Below are 24,318 nucleotides of genomic sequence, written 5' to 3' on the forward strand. Positions count from 1 at the left end.
CATCCTGAAAGATTGCGTTGCCCTCCGGAAACAGTTCCACAACCATAGGATGAATGTGATCAGATAAAATGCTTAAATAGTCTTGACTATTAATTTTGCCATGAAGGGAATCCATTGGGCCGGTGAATTTCCAAGATAAAGACCCCCCCCCCCCGATCATCATAGATCCTCCTCCATGTTTAACAGCTGGAAGAAGGTAGTCTGAATCAAATGTTTCCTTTGGCTGTCACCACACGTATACTCAGCTGGTGGTCAGAAATAAGGTAAAGAATGACTCATCTGAGAAAACAACATTCTTCCACTGCTCTAAGGACTAATTCTGTAGGTCTTTACTCCACTCTAAATGCATTGCAATGTTTGTTTTTGAAAGTAGTGGTTTTCTGATTGCAGCCCTCCCGTAAAATCTGGCTTTGTGCAGCTCCTGGTGAACAGTTTTTGTGGAAACTGGGTTATCGAGGTGGTCATTAAGCTCTGCAGTAATTTTGGGAGCTGTACTTTTGTGATCCTTTCTAACAATTCGCGTAAGAGTCCGACGGTCCCTATCCGAAAGTTTTGGTTTTCTTCTGGAGTTTTGTTTCAATGAGGAGATTTTTCCCTCTTTTTCAAAGGCTGTCATTACTTTCAAGACAGTACTTCTTGATACACCAAATATTTTGGCTGTTTTTGTTACACTAGCACCTCCTATGGCAATATGACCTCTTTGAAAGTCCAATAGATCTGCCATTTTAATGAATTTTAATTACCTTTTTCTGATGGTATCTGAAAAGAAACAGCAATTTTAGCAAAACATACTAAGCAACACTAATAATAAATCAAAAAACATAAAAAATAAACAAACTTTTGACAGCTTTATAGATATTTCAAAATTATGATGCTATGATGCTAGGTGTTTCCATTATTTTGTCCAACCCCTGTATATGTGTGTATATGTGTATTCATGTAATGAGGGTTGAAGCAAAAAAAGTTTGGCAAGGATTCAGAATTTGGTCCAAGTAAATATTGGAAATTTAAGGAGAAAACATGAAACAGGTAGAAAATAAAGTTTGATAAACTTAATAACACTGAAATATATGGTTGTTACAGAGTCACTTCCAAAAGAACTGAACATTAACAAATGGTGTACTAGTCATTTTTTTTTTCATATGACAAACTAAAAACTTAATGGCCTAACCTACATTATTGTAAAAGACCAGCATCATAACTTAAAGCAAATTAGATGAAGATGGTCACAGTGTAGATGAAAAATAATTATTTATAGGGAATAATATATGTAATGAACAAAGTGAGGGAGTTTGGTATGACAATGCAGCAGCTAAATCTTCAACACACTAGCTTCCCTATGTAAATAAATATATTTTTGGATAACGTTAACAATGAAAGTGAGATGGTCACACTAAAAATAATGAAATGCATTGTTTGATCAACAAATCCAGTATATCAAGTATATTAAAGAGAAGCTGACTGAAGCTACCCAACATATAGGGAAAAATGCAAAAGAAGACAGACTGAAGATTTCCTTAAACAAGCATTGACAACAGCTTATGTAACAAGAAGAGCCAAGTAATAGATAAATTGACAGAGAAATAATAATGAGTTGTTGCTATTGACAGTAAAAGTTGTAATATGTCCAGAAAAAGAATATAACTAAAGAATATATTAAATTTTACTTTAAGAAATCAGAAAAAACAAAATTTAATGCATTTACCTTAAAACAGTTACTTTAAATAACTATGCAGAAAATATGTTACTCTTTTTAACTACTATGTTGCTTAGAGGTGTGAACAAGAGAATCATCAGTAATTAATCTTCGATAAAGGCAACTGATCTGGAAGATCAGTTACTCCAAAATATATCCCACAATGAAGAGCAGTTTTTAGTATGAGAATATAACTAACATGGTAACTAACTAATATACTAACATGGTAGATGTTGCTTAACTACAGGGTAACCCTGGTCAAATAACTCTATTCTATGATTAATGGTAGCCCAACCATGATTAATCTGTCTAGATTTTCAGATATAGTGATTCTAGGATCTCATTATCTAATATACCTTTCCTTTTAAGGTGGTAGGGTATGATTCAAGGGATCTTGGTTGCTACTTTTAACAGGTCAAACGACCACATAGAAGCTGCCTAAATATACATTTAGTCAATTTTATTGTAATTGCTATTTAGATAAAATTTCTAGCCAGAACATCCTTGTCATGAGAAGTTAGAGCAAAGACTGAGAAAGGGAACTTATTTATGATGAAAATGTCTCTCACATTGAACAGCCATACATTACATGAATAAATTATAATTTAATGTATCTATATAAAGACAGTATTTAAATTCATCATCAACACTTTATATCCACTTGTCCATGCTTCTTATCTGGAGTTATTGCCCTCCTAGAAGAGTCCAATACAAGTCTCATTTATATAATCCAAACATGTTAAAAATGGAGCATTCTAACATGGCACTGAATAATCAAAAACTGTTGGACCAGGTATCAACAAAATGTAAAGAATGTGAGAAGCTGAATCACTTTAATTAATTTCAAAACAACATTCTGGTCTTTTACTGAGTTGTTTTATATAATTTATCAATTTCATAGACCAGTATAAGAAACAGCTGGTCACACTATTAACCACTGAAATAATATCATATATATCATATATGACATTGGGTCTTCTACTATAGCCACAGCCCAAGCAAAACCTTGAGAGTGGATTTGACAGATGTAAACTGAAAGTGGGCTGTTCTGTGTGTGTATACATACACACAGAGGAATACATGTGTGTATGTGTGTGTTTGTACTCTTGCTTTGACATCATATTAATGTTACATTACCTGAAGAAATGAATTCATAAAGATGATCTACCTGATGCCCATGGATACTATGGACTACACTGTAATCATCCCAGGAATACGGACTGTGATCTTAAGAGACACGATTATGGAAACGTGTGGCAATGCATTAAATGTTTATAAATTCCATCCAAGGAATATTGTTATTATTACTATATTTATCCTACATTATATCAGTACAGCTCAATGCAACCCCAAAAATTGGTTTGCCAGTCAGCATCATTAGACTGTGGCTGGCATAATGGAAGAGGAGCATTATTTGCATATTCAAAATGTTTTCTGTAAATAAATTTAAAAGATACACACACACACATATATATATACACACACACATACACACACACATATATATACACACACACACACACACGTAAGATGCAAGACAAGTTTGAAGAAATAGTGCTCAAATACTAAAGGCAGAGTAAAGTACTATTTTATTAAAGCAAAAAAAAAATAATCTTCACAAACTGTTACTCACAGCTTTGTACGACTGTTCATCAGACATTTGTGACAATACAGAATAATAATAATATTGTGGTTCAACTTGGAACATCCAATACATAGGGTCCAAACAACCACCACAGTGAGATGTACATAAGAAACAAATGATACAAACCTATGGTTATCATAATTTCTCATTTTATATATATATATATATATATATATATATATACACAAACACACACACACATCTGTATACATTACATGTTCATATATACAGTACATATAATGTATTACAGTTTGTATGTTACTCAGAGTTTCACATGACTGTTCATCAGAGAGTTGTAATGATACAAAATAATATTTTGTGCTATCACAACTATCTGACATATGGTAACTTGAAACTCTGAGTAACAGTTTGTGAAGTTACTTCAGCTTTATAAAATAGTGTACATACACACATCTATGTACATTACATGTTAATTTATACAGTATATATCACAGTTTGTATGTGTAGCATATACACATGTATAGATATATACAAATTTACTACAATATATTTTGATAATGTTATCAGTTAGTAGTTTTCTCATTGATAATAGAGGAAAGTTATTACAGTTCTATATTTAAGAGATGAGGAATTATGTACATTATTTACATTTGACGGAGTTAGTTTTGACAAAATACAACAATCATCATCATCATCAACCGTTTTCCATGCTGGCATGGGTTGGACGGTTCGACTGGGGTCTGGGAAGCCAGGAGGCTGCACCAGGCCCCAATCTTATCTGGTAGTGTTTCTACAGCTGGATGCCCTTCCTAATGCCAACCACTCCGAGAGTGTAGTGGGTGCTTTTTATGTGCCACCAGCACAGGGGCCAGAGGAGCTGGCATCGACCACGATCAGATGGTGCTTTTTACGTGCCACCAGCATGGAAACCAATCAAAGCAGCACTCGTATCGGCCATGTTCGGATGGTGCTTTTTACGTGCTACCAGCACAACTACAATTTCCATTTGATTTGATTTTGATTTTGATGTAGTTGACACAATAGGTCTCCTCAAGCACAGCATGTCACCCTACGATCCAAGGTACTTTTGAGTGGGTTGGTTATGCAACACTTGTGTAGGTTACAGCTGTGAACTCACTTTATTTGTTGGGTTTTCTCAGTCACAGCATATCTCCAGAGGTCTTGGTCTTTTGTCATTGCCTCTGTGAGGCCTAACGTTTGAAGGTCATGCTTCACCATCTCATACCATGTCTCTCTGGGTCTCCCTCTACTCTGGATTCCTTTCACTGTTTGGGAGTAGCACTAACAAACATTACTCTTCTTTCATTTCACATGCTCACCACCTCACTTTCCAAACCATGTCTTACTTGATTATCTACTCAACATTTATTTTATAATACTGAACGATAACTTTCAAATATATGTGCAAGTGTGTTTGAGTTTGTGTAGTTTCACATATATGCTGTCTAATTAGATATTATTTCACTATGAGAGTGAAGTAGCTGCGTTACATTTTGATTTATTTCATTAAATCCAACCTGGTCAGCTATCTCAACAATCCCCTGATGAAAATTTTGGATCAGTTCTTCATCATATAGTTTGGATAGAATTGATTCCAGGCATAATCTATTATGGTTGTTTTCATTCATTACCATGCCATGTCAAATTTTTAATTGTATTTGTGATATGGTGACCATGCCTAATTTCCTTTTGGTCTAGTTTTCCTATCTAAGAATTTAACTGTTTGCAAGTGGACCACAAACAGTAGGCTTTGAATGTAGCACTCATCCATATATTTTTGTGTTTGAAAGCAGAAAAGTTACTGGAGCATTATCAGTTTATCCAGGATAGGTGACCTTGAGTACTGTCCACAAGAAGCAAGGTTTTATTTTCTAGGTTCTTTAGTTTGACATCTTTCTATGACATCTGGGTAGAAACACAAACTAAACCAATTCTGAAACACTGTTCTGGTGATCTGCACTTTTTATCTGATTGCCATATAACAAGATATGATTTAGAGTCTCTTTTCATAGTAGCTGGTGTTTCAGAATGATAAACAACTAGTGGTTTCAATTTTACATCTTTGACAGCCTTGAAACCAGGCAGAATTTCTTTAGAAATGTAAGTTTATTTTAGCATTTATTTCCAAAACAAACCTGCCTCCTCTACATTATAAATTTGTTGCAGTAGATAGCCTCCTTCATCAATAATATTTTTTGGTAAAGCTGAGAAGGCAGCTGCAGCTTGTTTGTTAGCACTTGAACATATTCCTGTTGTCTGTATATGATACAATTTTGAACAATTTTTGAAACATTCAAACCGAACATGAATTTCCATGAAGTTTTCACTTTTAGCATCTTAAAGGTTTGATTTGTAAGACATATAGTGAACATGAAGAATTATGTTGATACATGTTCTCTATCCAAATGTCTGAAAGTTTTTCATACTTTCCATTATGTTGGTTCTATTCCAAGTTAATCTTATACCAGTTAAAGGTGTTGCACTTTTGAGTACAATTTTTTTTTAAGTATAACTGCGAATTGTTCATATGCTTGTTGGTTGAAATCTCAATAACTTTCAATTTAGTGTCTAATGTTATGCATCAGAATTTTGCTAGTTTTTTTTTTTCATTTTTGTACCCACAAACAGCAGTGATGCATAGTCTAAGTTTATCTGCCAATGCAACAAGGATAAATCAAGGAATATTTAAAAAAAAAAAAAAAAAAAAAAAAAAAAAGGTGTATTTTCTACTATTTCTCAAAATAAAACAATAACAAACTGTTCAGTTTCAAAACTGGCAAACTAAAATAGTTTGCCACTTGACCACCTTGTTCTAATTTGTACACTTGATTTATTTGAACCAATTACAATTTTCATTGAATATTATTTCTAAATGACCAATGAAAATTAGATTGTTGCTAGGAAATCAAAAATGAAACATTTGCATTTGGTACAAAGAAAGAAATAAACAAACTCAGTTGTGAAAGTGTATCAGTTAAATACAATTTCAGGTTTTAATTTTCATTGTTTCATTGTAGTATTTTAAAGCATCCTTATACATCTACCTCTATGAAGTGGATGTATAAAAAATGCGTCTTAGATAACATCTGTGAAATAAAGATAAAAAATGAAGGACTGACATCATTATCTATTATTGATTATTCATTTACATATTTTTCCCTAATGAACTGAAAACACAATATATTAAAAAAGAAACAAAGCGAAAATAAATCAAAATAAATTAATCTTTATTTTACTGCATTTAGTTTTATATCATTTCATATCAATGGCAAATTGTATGTGTATGTATGTGTGTGTGTGTGTGTGTGTGTGTGTGTGTGTGTGCATGCATGCACACACACACACATACTTATCAAATGTGTATGTGAGTATAGCAGGAATCTAGAAGGCTCAAAATATAGTAAGGTTCATGTTGTTGGTATTTCTGTGATTTGAATGTAATATAACTACCTTGTCTCAACTCAGTGTTTGACTTATAAAGGTCATGACTAATGCACCTTTTCTTAATTAATAAGAACGAGTTTGTAGCTGGAGTTCTTTACTTATCCGTAGTCAGGCTTGTTTGAACTGCATAACCATGACAGTAGGCACAGTTATTAAAATGAAGCATTCAAAACAATTTGCTAACTGCAACCATATTAACTTTAATACGAAAGATGCAATTCTTAAATTTACAACTTCAAATATATGATTCCATTATTCAGGTGCTAAAGGGTTTGTTAAAGAATATTTGGCTATTACAAACAACAGAATGGACACACAGAATCTCCTTTGAAGGCTCAACCTAAAAGTGAACATTCAGGCATGATTAAGATGAGTTTATTTATGTAAGACATGGCTAGAAAATATTCATTAAAAAGATATATTTGCGAAAATGGGTTCAGATAAGCATTGAAGAAGAATTGAATTAGATCAATAATATTTTAAATAATACAACAAAGCTTCTACTGGTAAGAAAAAAAAAATATGCGAAAGTATTTATATGGTACAGTCGTGGCTGAGTGGTTTTTGCAACCACATGGTTTTGTGTTCAGTCCCACTGCAAGGGAGCTTCACTAAGTATCTTCTTTTACAGCCCCAGACCAACCAAAAGCCTTGTGAGAGGTTTTTGTAGATAGAAACTGAAAGAATGTATATATAAGTCAATGTATATATTCATTCAATCCATATTAACGAAATTCTCCATGGTATACAAAGTACATACATAGATGCATTCATCTATATGATATATAAAAAAATTTTAAGAATTTATAAATACATACATATACACGAAAATTTATAAATATATAGAAATTCATAGACACATAAAAATTTATAAACACATAAAAATTCATAAATATATAAAAATATAAGTACATAAATGTACTTGTGAAGTCCGAATGAAGAGGACAATAGTAAAATGATTCATGGAGAATTTTGTTAATATGGATTGAATGAATATATACATCGACCTTTGAATTTGTTTTCTCCTCTCCTTAATTTTATATTCCTGAAGCTCTATCAGAGCGCTAATCAGTTGAGCTGTATAAAGTGGATGTCTATATCACTTATTTCTTCATTGTTCTATATCATCATCGTTTAACGTCCGCTTTCCATGCTAGCATGGGTTGGACGATTTGACTGAGGACTGGTGAAACCGGATGGCAACACCAGGCTCCAGTCTGATTTGGCAGAGTTTCTACAGCTGGATGCCCTTCCTAACGCCAACCACTCAGAGAGTGTAGTGGGTGCTTTTACGTGTCACCCGCACGAAAACGGCCACGCTCGAAATGGTGTCTTTTATGTGCCACCCGCACAAGCCAGTCCAGGGGCACTGGCAACGATCTTGCTCGAAAATCCTACAGGAGCCAGTCAGGCGGTACTGGCAACGGCCACGCTCAAAATGGTGCATCTCATGTGCCACCTGCACAAGAACCAGTCCAGGGGCACTGGCAACGATCTTACTTGGCTTGCCGGTATATATATATATATATATATATATATATATAAAATGAAAAAATGTATAAACAAATGACGTAACATATACTGAAAGTAAAAATGAATGGGAGACAAACAGAAGGTCCGTAATTCTTCATCAGTTATTAACCAATTGGTAATATTCAGTTTTGCACCTTTAACGATAGAACTGAGTACTTCCCAATTGGTGGTGCTCGCAAAAAAAAATTCTTACATAGAATTAGGGACAAGAGCAAACAAAACAAAACAAGCAAAATGACACAGAGTGTGATTTAGGACAGCAGACAAGGATGAACAGTCAAACAAAATACAACCTTGAAGGATAAAAGGGAAAGACAGAGAATTTGTGACTGGTCAGCTATGAGACCAGTGTAAGAGAGGAAGCAAAAGGGGAACTAGCTGTTGGTAGAGGAGAAAAACAGCAGAGAGAGGGAGTGACAGAGAAAAAAGAAAAGGGATGAAGGGGAAAGAGAAAAGCTAGGAATACAAGAGGGAGAGAGAGAGAGCAAAGGAGTAAGTAGAAAGGCTAGACCAGATGTGAGAGGGTGAGAGAAAGAAAAGAGGAAAGAATGAAGGCAAGAGAGAGAGAGAGAGTCACACACACACACAACTATACACACAGGTGCACAAACAAAGACCACAGCTCTGATAACAGACAGAGTCAACAACTATTGAAGAGGTTGCAAGAAGCAATGAAAATTTTAGAAAAAAAATAAGTAAATGAGTGGAAATTGAACCAGTGAGTGTGTTAATTAATAAGGCATTAAAACAGAATGACTCTCCCCAGACACAACAATATATAAATATTGCTATCAATAAATATCTGTTTCCCATGTTGGCATGTGTTTGTATGGTTTGACAGGAGCTGGCCAGCCAGAGATTTGCCCAGGCTCCATTTGTCTGTTTTGGCATGGTTTCAATGATCGGATGCCCTTCCTAACACCAACCACTGCTTTTTATGTGGTACTGGCATGGGCATTTTTATATGGCACTGGTATGAGTGCTTTTACATGGCACTGGCACAAGTGTTTTTTATGTGGCACCAGAAGAGCATGCCCATGTAAGTTGGATTTTCTGTTTTGATGGGGCTTCACCACACCCTTGCAAATGATGGGGAGAGATTTTTTATGAACAAATATGTTTTCCAATTTGTTTTTTCTTGTTTTTTTTTTGCACTTAAAAGCAATGGAAGATGTCTCTTTAGTAAAAAACAAAATTTTCGAAAATTTATTTTTCATCCCCTTCCCTTACTCAGTGCTGATTTTGGCCTTTTCTTTTTTTTTTTTTTTTTTTTTTTGCACTACCATACTTAAAAAGGATGGGAGAAGCTTTGTTGATTAAAAAAGAAATGTTTGGAAATTGGTGATCGTCATTAGAATTCCCACTTCCGAAACATAATTTAAGAGCAACAGTGAAATTTAAAAAAAATTTTTCCATTAATTTTTCCCACACACATACATGAATCATAAAATTAAGGCTTTTTTTTTTTTTCGAAATTTTTTTTAATCACAGTTTTAAAATACAGACAGTCCAAATCTGCAATTCATTCTTGTTTATAACTTGAAAATAATTTTCAGACAAATAAGTGTGGATTTAAGGTAGATTTAACTGTTGTTTCTAGCACATCCTCCGACCAGTTGGTACCTTCCTCATTTCTTTGTCACTCTGCAATGTATTCATGTTTTACAATATGATCACATTTTATAGAATGATGATGCATAAGTAACAGTTTTGCTTAGCCCAGGGGTGATCCATTGTTGAAATTTAAGCAATAACAAAAAGGAATTTTGTAATTCAAATTTTTAATCTCCACCCTACACCAAGTAAGTCCGTATGTGTGTGTGTGTGTGTGTGTGTGTGAAAGAAAAAACATTTACCAACAGAAAAGTATGCTACTAAAATAAATTATCTTTTACAAACCTGTTTTAAATCCCTCTGTTGCCCTAATGAAATTCTTTATACACACACACAAGGCATGAGCGGTATACTTATGCAGAGAGTGGGAGAGTGTGGTAAATATATACAGGGGGGGGGGGAGTTTACAATGAGAAAAGTGAAAAATGAAGGAGATGAGCACAGAGAGAAAGAGAGAGATTTTCAGTTGCAGTCACAATTTTGAAATTTTAAAATTTGGTATATTGATGTACTTTGTAATACTGAATCTGATTTTGTGATTGATTTATTTCAAAAATATTATAGAGGTTTAAAGTTTGATAATTTTTACCCAATCAGAAAACAAAATTAGTGCATGATAGCTGTATACCATAAAATGAAAGTAAGACAAAGTTTTAAGCAAAATGAAAGCAAACACATGTCATATGAAGAGAGAAAGGGAGGGGGCAGCATGTCTGAGAGATAATACATATAAAGAGAGAGAGACAGAGAGAGTGATAAAGAGTGTGGTAAATATATATAGAGAGAAGGGAAGGTGTAAAAGAGAGAGCCTGATGATGATATATATAGAGAGTGGGAAATTTATCGATCTAAAAGTTATTTTTCATACAAAATTATATTTTTTTATTATTATTTATGGGCAACCTTCTCTTTGGGATGCAAATTTGAAAATCAAATTCGTTTTTCTTGAGGATGCACCATTTCAGAGCTTTTGGAGGCTAGACACACATACATAAACTATATACATTTTCATTTATATAGCTGATGATATATAAATGAATTAGGAAATAAAGTTGTGAGAAAACTAGGACAACGATAGGAAGTTACTATGAAGCAATTTTAACAAACTATCTGATCTGGCAGCAATACAAGAATTTTTCCTAACAACAAAGATGATAAAGCAATAATCCAAATGGCTAAGTCAACAACTGATGAAGCTAATGTTTTCCTAATTTGTGTTTATCAGTTGTAAATATGAAGTATCAGTCATAAACAACCCCCATTATTAGCAAGAAGGGATTCATTCAAAAAACCAATTCACAATATCACTAAGATAAAATATATTTTCACTACTATTGTACACAACTGTTTCTAATAACTACGTCTGTCTAACAAACAATTGTCAGTCTGTCTGAGCATAATTGACAACTGTGTCTACTGTAAATTGGGATAAGGGAGCCCCTTGTGTAGTCATTCAATTTGCAAGTTGTTGTTGGCACTCCGTCACTTATGACGTTGAAGGTTCCAGTTGATCCGATCAACGGAACAGCCTGCTCGTGAAATTAACGTGCAAGTGGCTGAGCACTCCACAGACACGTGTACCCTTAACGTAGTTCTTGGGGATATTCAGCATGACACAGTATGACAAGGCTGACCCTTTGAATTACAGGCACAACAGAAACAGGAAGTAGGAGTGAGAAAAAGTTGTGGTGGAAGAGTACAGCAGGGTTCACCACCATCCCCTGCCAGAGCCTCATGGAGCTTTAGTTGTTTTCGCTCAATAAACACTCACAACGCCCGGTTTTGGAATCGAAACCGCGATCCTATGACCGCGAGTCCGCTAACCTAACCACTGGGCTATTGCGCCTCCACCAATTTGCAAGTAACAGTAGTAAAATTACACATCTTAAAAAAAGGTTACATTGAATATTGAAATTTCTCTTTGAAATATAAAAAGATGGAGTGACCAATGCTATAACAGCTTCGATCATAACTGTAACTATCTGCTTAACATAGTTATTGATAGAATTTGTACTGTAAACTTTATTGGGACATGCAAGAATAACACACATCCAACTGTACAGTGCCATACATTGAGTACAACACAATGTTAGAGATGTGAATTCCTGGTTTCACATTAAACTCTTCATTATTGTCACACCTTTCTTTTGAAATCAAAGTGAATTTCAGTTGTAGAAGTAGTATTGCTATCACAGCTGTAGCAACAACAGCAAAGGTGCAATCATGTATCAGTAACTATAGCAACAGTTGTCATGTAGTGAGTATAGCTGTAGCAGAGTGATGACAGAAACAGTTTTCTGGTACAACAACAACAGTAAAAGCAACAGCAGCAACATCAGGAGCAGCTTTAATAGAAATGTTCCATACAAGCATGGAAAATGGACATAAAACAAACATTTTTATGAAAATAGTTTACGAATTATTTGTATATTTCAGAATGAATACATGTCAATTATGTGTGTGTGTGGTCGCTGTCTGTATGGCAGTTTGAATGAATGAACACTCAAATAAGAGAAGTGTTTAAAATGATTCTAATGTAAAACAGTATTTGAGAATTGGAGGGAATTTAGTTGGTTTTTGTGCTGAATGTCATCAAGTTGGAGTCTAGACTACTGTTAGCAAACAAAAATATCTCTCGTAGTACACTTCAATAACATGATTAATAAATAACTGAGAAAAGAAAGAATTTTATATTTTCTTGTCAATGTCATTGACTTTATTATTGAAGTCAGCCACATTTTTGAAAGTTACAAATCTTGGCTGAGATATATTTGGTTAAAGATTTAATGTCAACAAGAGGAGGAAATAAAAATAAAATATGGTTCCAAAGTGCTAACAGCTGTTGAATATTTTAAGTAAACGATTGAAACTTTTATTTGACTTTAGTAACATTCAAAATAATGATGTAAAATATTCCTGAGTGTGTTAGGTATCAAGAATGCGATGTAGAATAATGTTTTCTACTTCTGTAAACTACAGGAATTATGACTGTATATCAAAATACTGTGACAAAATAACTAAGATACCTTACTGTGAATTCAATGTAGTTATTGTCTGAAGAACATTAAGGATATAACTTCAATCATTTACCATCATTCTGTTGAAAACACTGCTTCTAAAACTCTAACAAGTAGAGAGCAAGATTATTCACAAGAATGAATCTGAATTTACATAACAAAGTTTCAAATGTGTTCAACCATAACAATGAAATTCTAACATTTTTCATATCTAAAATAATAATGAAACAAACTAGTGAAGTTGGAAATTCTTGATGTCAAGGTAGTTTATATGAAGACATGTCTGCTGGAAACTAAGTTTGAGACCTTATCAAGAGTGTACTCCATTTGAATGTGTGTAATAGAGTTGCGATATCCATATAAAGAAACATATTTTGCGACAGCTAGATCAATGGTCACTATGACATAGAAAATGAAAAACAGAGACACATAAGATATCTCCAAAACAGTTTCAATAATTATAGCAAAGGTAGAAACATCATCGCACAGCTGACCTCTGTAATGTCTCTAATGAAGCAGGTTGATTTTCAGTTGAAGCCTAGAATATTGAATAAGTAAACAGGGTGAACAATAAACCTTGAAAGAACATGACAAATTGAAAATTGTTCAAGGAAGAAGTTTCTTTGATTGACAGAGTTATTCTGAAAGCTGTATAAACAGCTATTGTATTTCGGGGTGGTCATTTTTATTTATTTATTTATTTTTTTTGCCAAATATATAAACTGCCACAAACAAACAATACACAGAATAAGGTTCAAAACAATGTTTTATAAAACTACAAATAATTAGTTCATAAGTTGAACACTTTGAGTAAACCCAGTAGAATTACCTCCCAATCACATTTTTCTCATTGATATTGACCATACAGTTATTCAAATTGATGCTAACATATCAAAATTCTGACTTGAAGAAAAAAAATCTTCCACCTCATCTAAATACAGATTGAATCAAATGAATACTTAATAGAAGCCCTCATTTAATTCACAGTAGTACTTCCCTGTCTTAGAATTAATGTTATTCTATCTGATTGTACATACGAAATTATAAAGAATTCATCAGCAGCATTTTGCATCGACTTTTCCATGCTGGCATGGGTAAGACAGATTTTCTGAGGCAGTGTTTTATATCTTATCATCAACCCTTTTAATCACTTAATCCACATCCTTGCATGTTGCAAGAGGTGACTGAAAGGGGTGGCAACAGAAAAGGCATCCAGCCATAAAATACCACTACAGAATAATAATTCATTTTCTCTAATTTCATTTTTTGAAAAATCTAGTAACATGCATAATTATGGTACCAGGTATAAACATCAAACATTGATCTCAAAAAATATCAAAACAAATTTAATTTATTTTATAGAAACCACCAATCCATCTTATTGACCTGGGTACAATGCAAGAAATTTAATACATCAAGTTTTGGAGTAGCATTATACAAGAGTATAAAAAGGAAGAGAGAATAAAATATTTCTGATTTTTAGGCACAAAAATTGAAGATTGTGTTATATTCAACACTGTGTATTGCATTTGGGTAAATATACTATTTTTCTTACAGGGAGTATTGATATCAATCCAAAGTTATTACTATTATAATAAGAGTTCATTTCTGCCCATACAGCTGCTATTCACACACACATGAAAATACACCAGCCATTGTTACAGCAAGTTAATGGCTATTCATTTTTAAAAGAAACAAGTTTAGCTATGATGAAAATCTCTCAACAACAACTAATAATTACTGCGAACAGAGATGGCTTGCTATATCAGATAACTTGGCATAAGACAAATAAAGCAAGGATTAGAGACTCTGAACTTAAACGTGAGCAAAACTTGATTTCAAAGCAAAATGTTGGAAAAAAGTTACGTGCCAAGCACCAAGCTTAAAATATTGGTAGTTTAGCTTTCTCAATAACCTTTTGACCATATTTTAGTGTTGAGGAGGTGATTTATTTGAAATAAAACTATTACAGTTTCTTTGTAGCAATTTGCACTTAAATTGAATGTGATAAAGTGTGTTTGCGTATGTATATATGCAAACATACACATGCACACATTATACAAGATACTACTCACAAACAAATTGGCACGAGACATTCAGGAAATTGTTTTATTTTAAAGTTAATTGTGCCTTTCTCAGTAAGAGAAAATGTTAAGAACTGTTGCATTGCTTCAATGAAAAATTTTATACACTTAGAAAGTTATTTAGCATTTGAATAAAACATGGCTTTCACAGTTTTTTACAAGCAATGTCTCCAAACCTATTGCTAATTATGGTATCTTTCATTTTTTCATACAAGCACATACACATATGATCTAATTTTTGTAGTTCTGAAAATCACAGTCCCCAACCAACAACATCCACTCACACCCCATACTACACACGCACACACACACACACACCACACTCACCAGCTGATTTTTCAGTGATGACACAAGTTGTTTCAGTGGTCTGAAGGCCATGACTCAGTCAGAAATAGGTTTTATTTCTGCTCCACTGACATTATGGAGATATTCCACAGAAGACAACAATCTGACAGTTATATTCTCTAACCACTGCAGCTTGGTAATATTCATGCCCATCTATTACAGTTCACAGAACTTAATTTAGATTAAACACACAATCTACTTGTTATCAATTACTATTTAAAGATTTTAAATGTAGAAATAACTGAGTAATAATCACTGAGGCAGTTCTGGTAGTAATATTGTGTGTACCTCCCACTCCAAAACAGACAAATTGAAAAACAGAATTACTATTTTTACTTTTCATCTACATTGTATAATGAAAATATAAAATGACCTTGATGGGTAAATTGACTGTAAACTGATACATTTCATGTACTCTGTGTATACAAATTACACACATACACACACATGTACGTATATACATACGTACCTACACAATATCACATACATACATACATACACACATACATACATACATACATACACACTTATACTTAATATATGGCGTTGGACACACTAGATCACAGGAATATTCACTTGATTTTGAATAAAATATAAAGGGATTAAAGCTTCCTGAGTGAAAACACACAACAGCAACACTTGGTAACAAACATATTGTTTTAACTTGTTAGGAGTTAAAGTACATGTGCATGAAATAAATCTACAGATGCTTTAAACCAAGCAGAAATTGGAAGAGCTACCTAAAGATGTTGGAAGCTCTTCTGATGGTAACTAAAACCATCACATTGTTTGAAATTCTTCAATAACTTCAGCAAGTATCTCAAGGTTAGCAGTATTTGATCAATTAGTCTATGCATTTTGTTTGAGTGGGGAAACAGTTAATTAGAATTCATTTACAGAAGGGTTTCATCTGTCTCTTGTCAGCTACAGCCACAGTGAACTAGCCACAACTGCCATGATTATCTTCCTCATGGCTTTCTTCAGTTGTTTGAGTTCCAGACCAATCTTTTGCAAAAAATAGGATAGTGATCTTGCTGGGAAACTGTAGTGGTTACTTCAATAGGAAACAAAGCTGCATATTATCCTTTGAAAAGAACCTCATCAACCAAGTCCTTCACAAGAACATTTGTAGATTGAATGAAATTAAATAGAGCTACTTTAAATTTTGAATTTATTATGACAGCTCTAATTAAGATGTTAATCATTGTCATTAGTTTAACATCTACCTTTCCTTGCTTGCATGGGATAGTCAAACTTTATTGGAGCAGAATTTCTTGCCAACACTTACCTAATTTCCATGTCAGATAATATTTCCACTCTGCACCTTGAGGGTGCACCATCACTATTTCACTCTCTCCCCAACCAGTGAAACCATACATTTACGTCTTCAGAAAGATGCCTCTTCCTGACTACCATACACATCCTTCAATACTATACCATCCACAGTTGAGGGATCTTATCTTGTGAGTACTTGGCAATCTCACCAGGACATAAACTAAAAAAATAAAAGCACCCAGTACACTGTAAAATGGTTGGCATAAGGAAGGGCACTCAGCTGTTGAAATCATACCAAAACAGATATTGGAGCTCAGCTCAGCAGCACCCTCTGGTTTGTTGGTTCCTCTTGAACCATCCAACCCATGCTAGTAAGGGGCAAAGGGACATTAAATAACGATGGGCTTCTTTCAGCTTCCATCTACCAAATTCACTCAGTAGGCTTTGGTTCACTCAAGGCTACTGTGGAAGACAATTGCCCAGTTGTTAAATATAAATACAATCAAAATAATGGAGTCAACTCAATTGAGAATATCTCTTGACATAAAAGAAACTTTTGCCTAAGAAAGAAATCCTAATTTATAATGATAATTATAAACAAATTGGTAATATCTTCTACAACCTTAGTCTTGAAACATCTGAATGATCTTATTTTGAGGGACAGTGACAGAAATACAAAGTTGTTAGTATAAGATTTAAGGATATTGTATTTGATCACTTGCATAACCTTTTATTTTGTAAGCCCAAGAAATAAACTTAGATATTCAGTATTAGTTTTATCTGAATTAAGATTTTAATGTAATTACATAAACATCTTAGCTCACTCAAATCTGACTCTTACAAGTTTAAAAAATAGCAGCTAAATATCCCTCAGAATTACAACTTACTATCTTGAAAAGAGAAGGGCACATTGAATAATGCAATCTTAATTATGCAATGCCTGAAAGAATGATGGGATGGTCACAGCTGGAACATTCTCTCAATCAGAGTTAACTTGGGTAGGGTTCAACAACAAATATGCAGATAAGGTGAGATAGTCAAATACAAAATATTTGACAGAGGATAGGGGCATTTTGCAGAGCTAACATTTTAACTGAGCTTGTCAGGCAAAATTTATATTGCCTTTATATTAAGTTAAAGTGTGCTCAGAAAGCCACAAGAGGACTTGAAGGGAGTATAAGATTTATTAGAGTATGTTTGGTACCAATGTCTATAAAGTAGTATGGTTAATAAGGAAGTAGAACTAGGCAAATATGTTTAGGGGAGAAGGAGAGAAAGAGAGGGAGGAACATAGAACAAGTCTTGTTGAAATAAACAAGTAATAGCAATCAGAAGATAATGTCTGGAAACAAGTTATGCTTTAAGTATTTTTAATTATACAAATTAAAATTAATAAAATATTTTCACTAACTTTTAAGTCTTGAAATAGATTTTGAACTGTTTCAGTAGAGTAATAAGTTTTTATTTTTAGAGATAAGTTGGTATCTGTGGTTATTTATTTTATGAACAAAAATAAGAAGGATTAAAAAAAAAAGATCAAGTATTTATATATAATGTGTAAACAAACTTAAATGCACTGTCCAATAAATTGCTGGTTGACTTAGCTCACCTAATCTAGGTATCAATAGCAATCCCTACAATATGATCTGTATCATGTCTTAACTTGTCAGTGGCTGCTGAAGTTTATCCAACAATTTTCATCTACAAAGATAAACATTAGCTGATAAAAGACTATAATCATTGACATTGTGTCAAACATAATCATGGTAATCATGATTAATAGTAAACTCTAAACAACAACTTACTTTGACCTTATACTAAAGAAAACTTAAAGATTTTACGTTACAACAGTTTGGTTAGTGAAAAAATATTTAAATGAAGTATTAAGAAAAGAATTTGATTTTGAATGAATTTTCAGAATGTTACATAAAAACTAATTTTCTGATTTCGTATACCATTATCATAATCACACAACATTAATCTTATCCTAAAATATCCCATTTAAATGAAAGACAGAAAAATATTTACTTTCAGTTGCAACAACTATATATTTCTAGGTAAATAAGATTGGTGGCAGGGGATTAGATAATATCTTCGTAATAGAGTGAGATTGGAGAGAATGTATTTATGAACTTCAAAACTTTACAAAATATTTGAAGAGTTGATGGATATGTTGTGAATATTATTAACTTAAGAACATTGCACATTGAAGGAAAACAATTTTATTGAATAACATGCACATAATTTTTCAAAACACTTCCCTGTTTAGAGCTTGTTTAAATCGTCACATCTTTTCTAGTTTGTTCACATGTCTGATATGGAACAATCTTGACTAGTTGGTAAAGAAAAATCAAAATAAATTCTTCTTGATAGGCAAGATTTTAACCACTCAATTTCTTAATAGTTGAAACAAGGTCATCTTCTGAAAGTCTTAAAACGAGTCTGTCAAAATTAAAATATAGCTGAGATCAATATCTTAATATTTAAATTTCCAACTTTATTCCTTTCCATTCCTTCTATCAATAAAGCAGAATTGAAATAAAGAAATAAAGGATGTTCTTGCAGAGTTATTAAAAATGCTTAAATTGCAAAAGTATTCAGAAGAATTATTATTGTTTTCTTTGAATGTGCATGTGTTCCTAAGTTAATAATATTCACAACATATCAAGCCTTCAAATATTTTGTAAAGTTTTGAAGCTCATAAATATATTCTCACCAGTCTCACTCCATTATGAAAATATCAAATAGCAATGGGAAAGAGATTCATACAACTGTTTTGCTTGTTGGCAACAAAAATAGAACACATTAGAAATATAATTGAGAATTGTATGCATAAGGTTAATTTATATGGAAGACAAAAAGTTAAAAAGACTGAAAACAAAGAGAGCATTATTTGAGTTTTGCAGAAGGGATAAAGTGAACAGGTGTAGAGACATTTCATGAAGAGATGACACACCACTAAACGAAATGCTACTTTGAATTAACTGTCAAATATCAATGGCAGGGGTAACTCAATGAAAGTCTAAGAGGAGATTGTTCAGTCAAATTTGTGATTGTTTTTATGAAGAGTAAAGTTAGAGGTAGGTTGTAGTAAAATCTAGCTTATGCCAACATTGAAAATCGGATTTTTATATGATAATGATGATGATAATTCTCAATGATAGATAGGAAATAGAAGAATTAGTTAGATTTTATGTTGGAAGAGAAAATATACAAAGTAAATATTTAAAATATAATAAATTTCACAATTAAAAATGTTGAAAACGATATTGACCATGAAATATATTGAATAGAAAATATGTTTAAAAATAAGATGGAGCCATAAACAATAGTTTATTTTGTTAAATAGGGCATTGAAGAAAGATAAGTCTGAACAAGCTCTAATAACTGAATACATACAGTGCAGCTAAGCATTATATTTAAATAAAGCAGCTTGATATATTTTCTGGACCAACTGCTTCATGTTTCGCAAGTTTCTAAATATAGACAAGAAGAGCAATGAATTAGAAATACAAATTTTGTGATATTTGTATAAAAGATGACTATTTCTCAGTGAAATCGTGATAATTTTGGTAAATATTTGCTCTGTAACACATGATCATTAGCTTATATGCTTTAACAAACCCAAATGAAGATAATAATAATAATAATAATAATAATAATAATAATAATAATAATAGTCATGAGGAGATAGATAGTCAACAGCAAAGGTATCCAATTACCAGATGGCCAGGCATTAAAATCATTGAAAGGAGGTAAGTTATAAGTATCTGGGGGTAGAATCTGATAGAGTGTTAACTATAGAAATGAAAACGAAAATTGAGGAGTACATCAAAAGGATGAGGAAGCTAATGAAGTCAAAACTAAATGGTCCAAATCTAATGATACTTGGACAGTATCATTACTTAGAAACTCAGCAGCTTTTGCAGATTGGACAAAAACTGAATTAGCAAAGCAAGACAGAACTAAGAAGGAATTTGATATGAATGGAGGACTCCACCTAAAGGCAGGAGTAGCAAGATTATACCTACCTACAAATGAAGGCAGAAGAGGGTTAATATCAGCAGAAGACTTTGTGGAGTTAGCTATAGTAGATATAGACTCCTATGTAGGTAATAGTGAAGAAAGTTTATTAAAAGCTGCTAGAGTCACAGCAAGATATAGGGAAACCAAAAACCCAAATGAAGTTAAAAACCAGAAAAAAGAACAGAAATTATTTAACTGACAGTAGAAGTCGTTGCATGGGAGATTCCTAAAGATAGTTGCAGCAAAGAGTAGTAGTGAGATATGGTTGTGGTTACAGAAAAGAAAGCTGAAGAGGGAAACAGAAAGCTTGTTAGTAGCTGCACAAGATCAAGCACTAAGAACTAATCGGATAAAAGCCAAGAGAGACAAAACCAAGTAGATTCCCAATGTAGATTATGCGAATCAAAAGAGGAAAGTGTTACTAATATAGTGACTGGCACAGAAAGAATACAAGAAAAGACATGACAATCTAGGGAGAGCAATCCACTGGCAGTTATGTAGAAAGCTAGGATTTGAACATATTGATAAATGGTATGAAGATGAACCTAATAAAGTACTAGAAAGTAAGAAATATAAGATGTTGTGGGACTTTGACATTCAGACTGACAGAGTAATAGAAGCTGTAACTTTATAACAAATAAATTACCAAAATATTGCAAAAACTTTTGACTGAACACAATATTACTGTGTTCCATTCAGTTCAATCAAGTTTCAGTCCAGTAAAATACCTAACCTTCAATGCTATCTAAGCTGTTTTATTTTCTCTTTGTTCAACATTCATAAAAAAGGAAGTTTGACCGAAAAAGAGATGAAATTTTAAGGAAAGGCTATTAGTCTTTTAGTCTCATTAGGACCAGATAAAAACCAAGTTATCTGCTAAGTTCATAACTGAGATGCAAAATCCTAACATATATATGGGCTTCCTACAGTTTCTATTTACAAAATTCACTAACAAGACTTTGCTCAACCAGGGACTATAGTAGAAGACACATACCCAAGGTAACTTACAGTGGGAGTGAACTCTAAACTACATAGTTGTGAAGATAAGTCCTTAACCACATAGTGAAGACTGAGAATTGCATTATGAGTTTATGCGTCTATGGAATACTCTACCATTTTATTCATTAATTTCACAAATAAGAATTTTGTTGGTTGAACATCTGAGTAATCATCATTGTCAAGACTGAAAGAGAGGCCACTTACGCATCACATGGGCAATAATATCATGCTAGATTTAAAACCCAGTTTACATTGTTGATATTTTGACAGCAAAAATTTTGTCCTTGTATCTTTGCATATCTAGCATTGAAAGACAGGATATTAACTACTTCATGAAATAAATGTACAAATAAATGACCTCAGGTTGATCTAAGCCTTGTGGATGAAATCTGGTAGATGGAAACTGTGCAGAAACCTGTATACTAGTAATTTAAAGAACCTACTATGTCACGTTGATTCTGCCTACAAATTATGTTAAAGGTATGTCTCAGTAAAATACTTAGTCACTTACATGCCAATCCATTGAGCAGGTAGTTCAGTTTATTTAGCAATTGAATATTCATCACCAAAATTGAAAGGAATCCATAAATTTTTAAATACAACATAAGAAACCAAAAGTTTAAGACTTTGTATATAATTAGATGACTGGTGACTTTGCTCAAACAATGTGTCAAACAAATTATTATGTCTAATTTGATCTAATAACAAATCACATAAGATAAACTTTGCTATTCTGTTAGTCTTTATTTCTGTACACTTATCTCAACTGGCTCTTAGATCACAAGATTGATACAGGAAATGGGAGAAAACTTTTGCAAAGAAAAATTGGACTCCATATCAGAAATAGACTACATGACACTTCTATTGGTCTAAAAGTAGCAACTCTCATTAGGAGTGAAATCAACATTTGATACACAGAAAATTAATAAAGAATGTATATCAGTGTCACTGACAGCTTTGCAAATGTCCACTTAACCCTTTTGATACCAACCCACTTGAGATTGCCCTTAATTCTACAACATAAATTTCCTGTTTTAAAGTGATCAAAACTTTTTAAGAAATCTAAAATCTCATGTAAATTTCATCTTCCAAACACCAGCTTTAATAATGACAGTTATTTCACTAAATTCTTCATTAATTTCAAAATTAACTGAAATAATGACAGTGTAGAACGAACCTTCTAGAGATGTTTATGAGGAAAAAATATAATCAACCACTTGAGTTTCCTGTACATGCAGACTATATTGTCTATTCCAACGAATCAACCATTTCAGTATTGAAAGATTAGTCAGTAAACTATTAACTATTGTCCATATAACATTTCCCCAAAGTCTGAATAAAATCTGTAGGTTCTCTTAAGTACTTAGAATGGTATTGATTTAAATGTGGCTAGGGAACTACAAAGAACAATTTCTTTAAAACCAGCAAACAGAAACATGGTTTTAGTATCTATTATCAGTTCATAGGTTATAAACTGGACTTTGTTATATTATAATCTATTTCAGCATAAGAATTATAATTTTAATACACATTTGTACAACTTTAGTACAACTTTAGAATAAATTTTTGTAATCTTTATACAATCCTTGTAAGTCTAAAGAGAAATTTATCCAAAATGTATTTCAGCATACTAAGAAATTTCAGGGAGAAATTGAGATTTTAGGACAGTGGAAGAGGTGAGGCATTATAGATTTGAGGAAGCAGATGTATAATATTTATTTTCATACTAAATCCAACAATAGAAGGTTCAATTTCACTTAAGAAGAACATGAGGAAAATTTGTAACTACATCGACCAGTTAAAGCAGAACTGCTCCAGTTACATCACACTCCATATCTAGATACACATAGGCATCTTTCAGTCAGAGTTGACTATCTGTCTATCTCTCTCTCTCTATCTCTATCTCTATCTCTATCTCTCTCTATCTCTCTCTCTCTCTCTATCTCTCTCTCTCTCTCTCTATCTCTCTCTCTCTCTCTCTCTCTCTCTCTATCTCTCTCTCTATCTCTCTCTCTCTCTCTCTCTCTCTCTCTCTCTCTCTCTCTCTCTCTCTCTATATATATATATATATATATATATATATATATTAATTATAGGATTATCCTCGGTTTCACTGGCTTTATCTGACTTTATATAATATAATACTCTATAACAGAGTGTGCTTCTTTTTTGAATTTATGTCTTACAAACAATCGATATATATATATATATCAATAAAAGAAAGTTTGTATGTGTGTGTGTGTGTATGTTCCTTATGCATTCCAAAACCGAGTTGCCGATTTTGACGTATGGGATATAAAAAGATAGTTGGTACTATTTCCACTACCAACTAAACTTTATTTTCATTGACATATTTGCATTACAAAAATTTAAAATTATAATCTTTTCCATAAATCAACTATCGTAAACATTTTATATGACAATGTTACATTTTCTATATGAGTGTGTACCTTAAAAGACATCCATCATCACGACACACCACTCACTCACTCTATCTCTCTCTTGCACACATACACACACGTCCATATGTCTTTCACTTACTCATTTCCTTCACTTTCTACTCTCTCTCCCCTTTTTGCTTTCTTTCTTCTTTCAATTTCTGCTGTCTTCAAAGCATAAAGAAATAAAATTTTACGGAATGACTGAATGAAATGCAGA

The 24,318-nt window shown here is 32.9% G+C and overlaps 1 protein-coding gene and 1 long non-coding RNA gene across 3 annotated transcripts in view; one reads left to right on the plus strand and one right to left on the minus strand.

Moving 5' to 3' along the window:
* The window catches only part of LOC106880757 (cyclic AMP-responsive element-binding protein 3-like protein 2), a 579,185-nt gene that overhangs the window by 29,489 nt on the left and 525,378 nt on the right, over window positions 1-24,318 (plus strand). The gene's annotated exons all lie outside the window — the stretch shown is intronic.
* The window catches only part of LOC149131813 (uncharacterized), a 51,674-nt gene continuing 28,080 nt past the window's right edge, over window positions 725-24,318 (minus strand). Inside the window, exon 2 of the long non-coding RNA XR_016245213.1 lies at window positions 725-18,336. This is a non-coding gene — a long non-coding RNA (uncharacterized LOC149131813). The remainder of the gene's footprint in view (window positions 18,337-24,318) is intronic.

The sequence above is a fragment of the Octopus bimaculoides genome, chromosome 19 (genome assembly GCF_046866305.1).
Source record: "Octopus bimaculoides isolate indiv1 chromosome 19, ASM4686630v1, whole genome shotgun sequence".
Taxonomy (NCBI): Eukaryota; Metazoa; Mollusca; class Cephalopoda; order Octopoda; family Octopodidae; genus Octopus; species Octopus bimaculoides.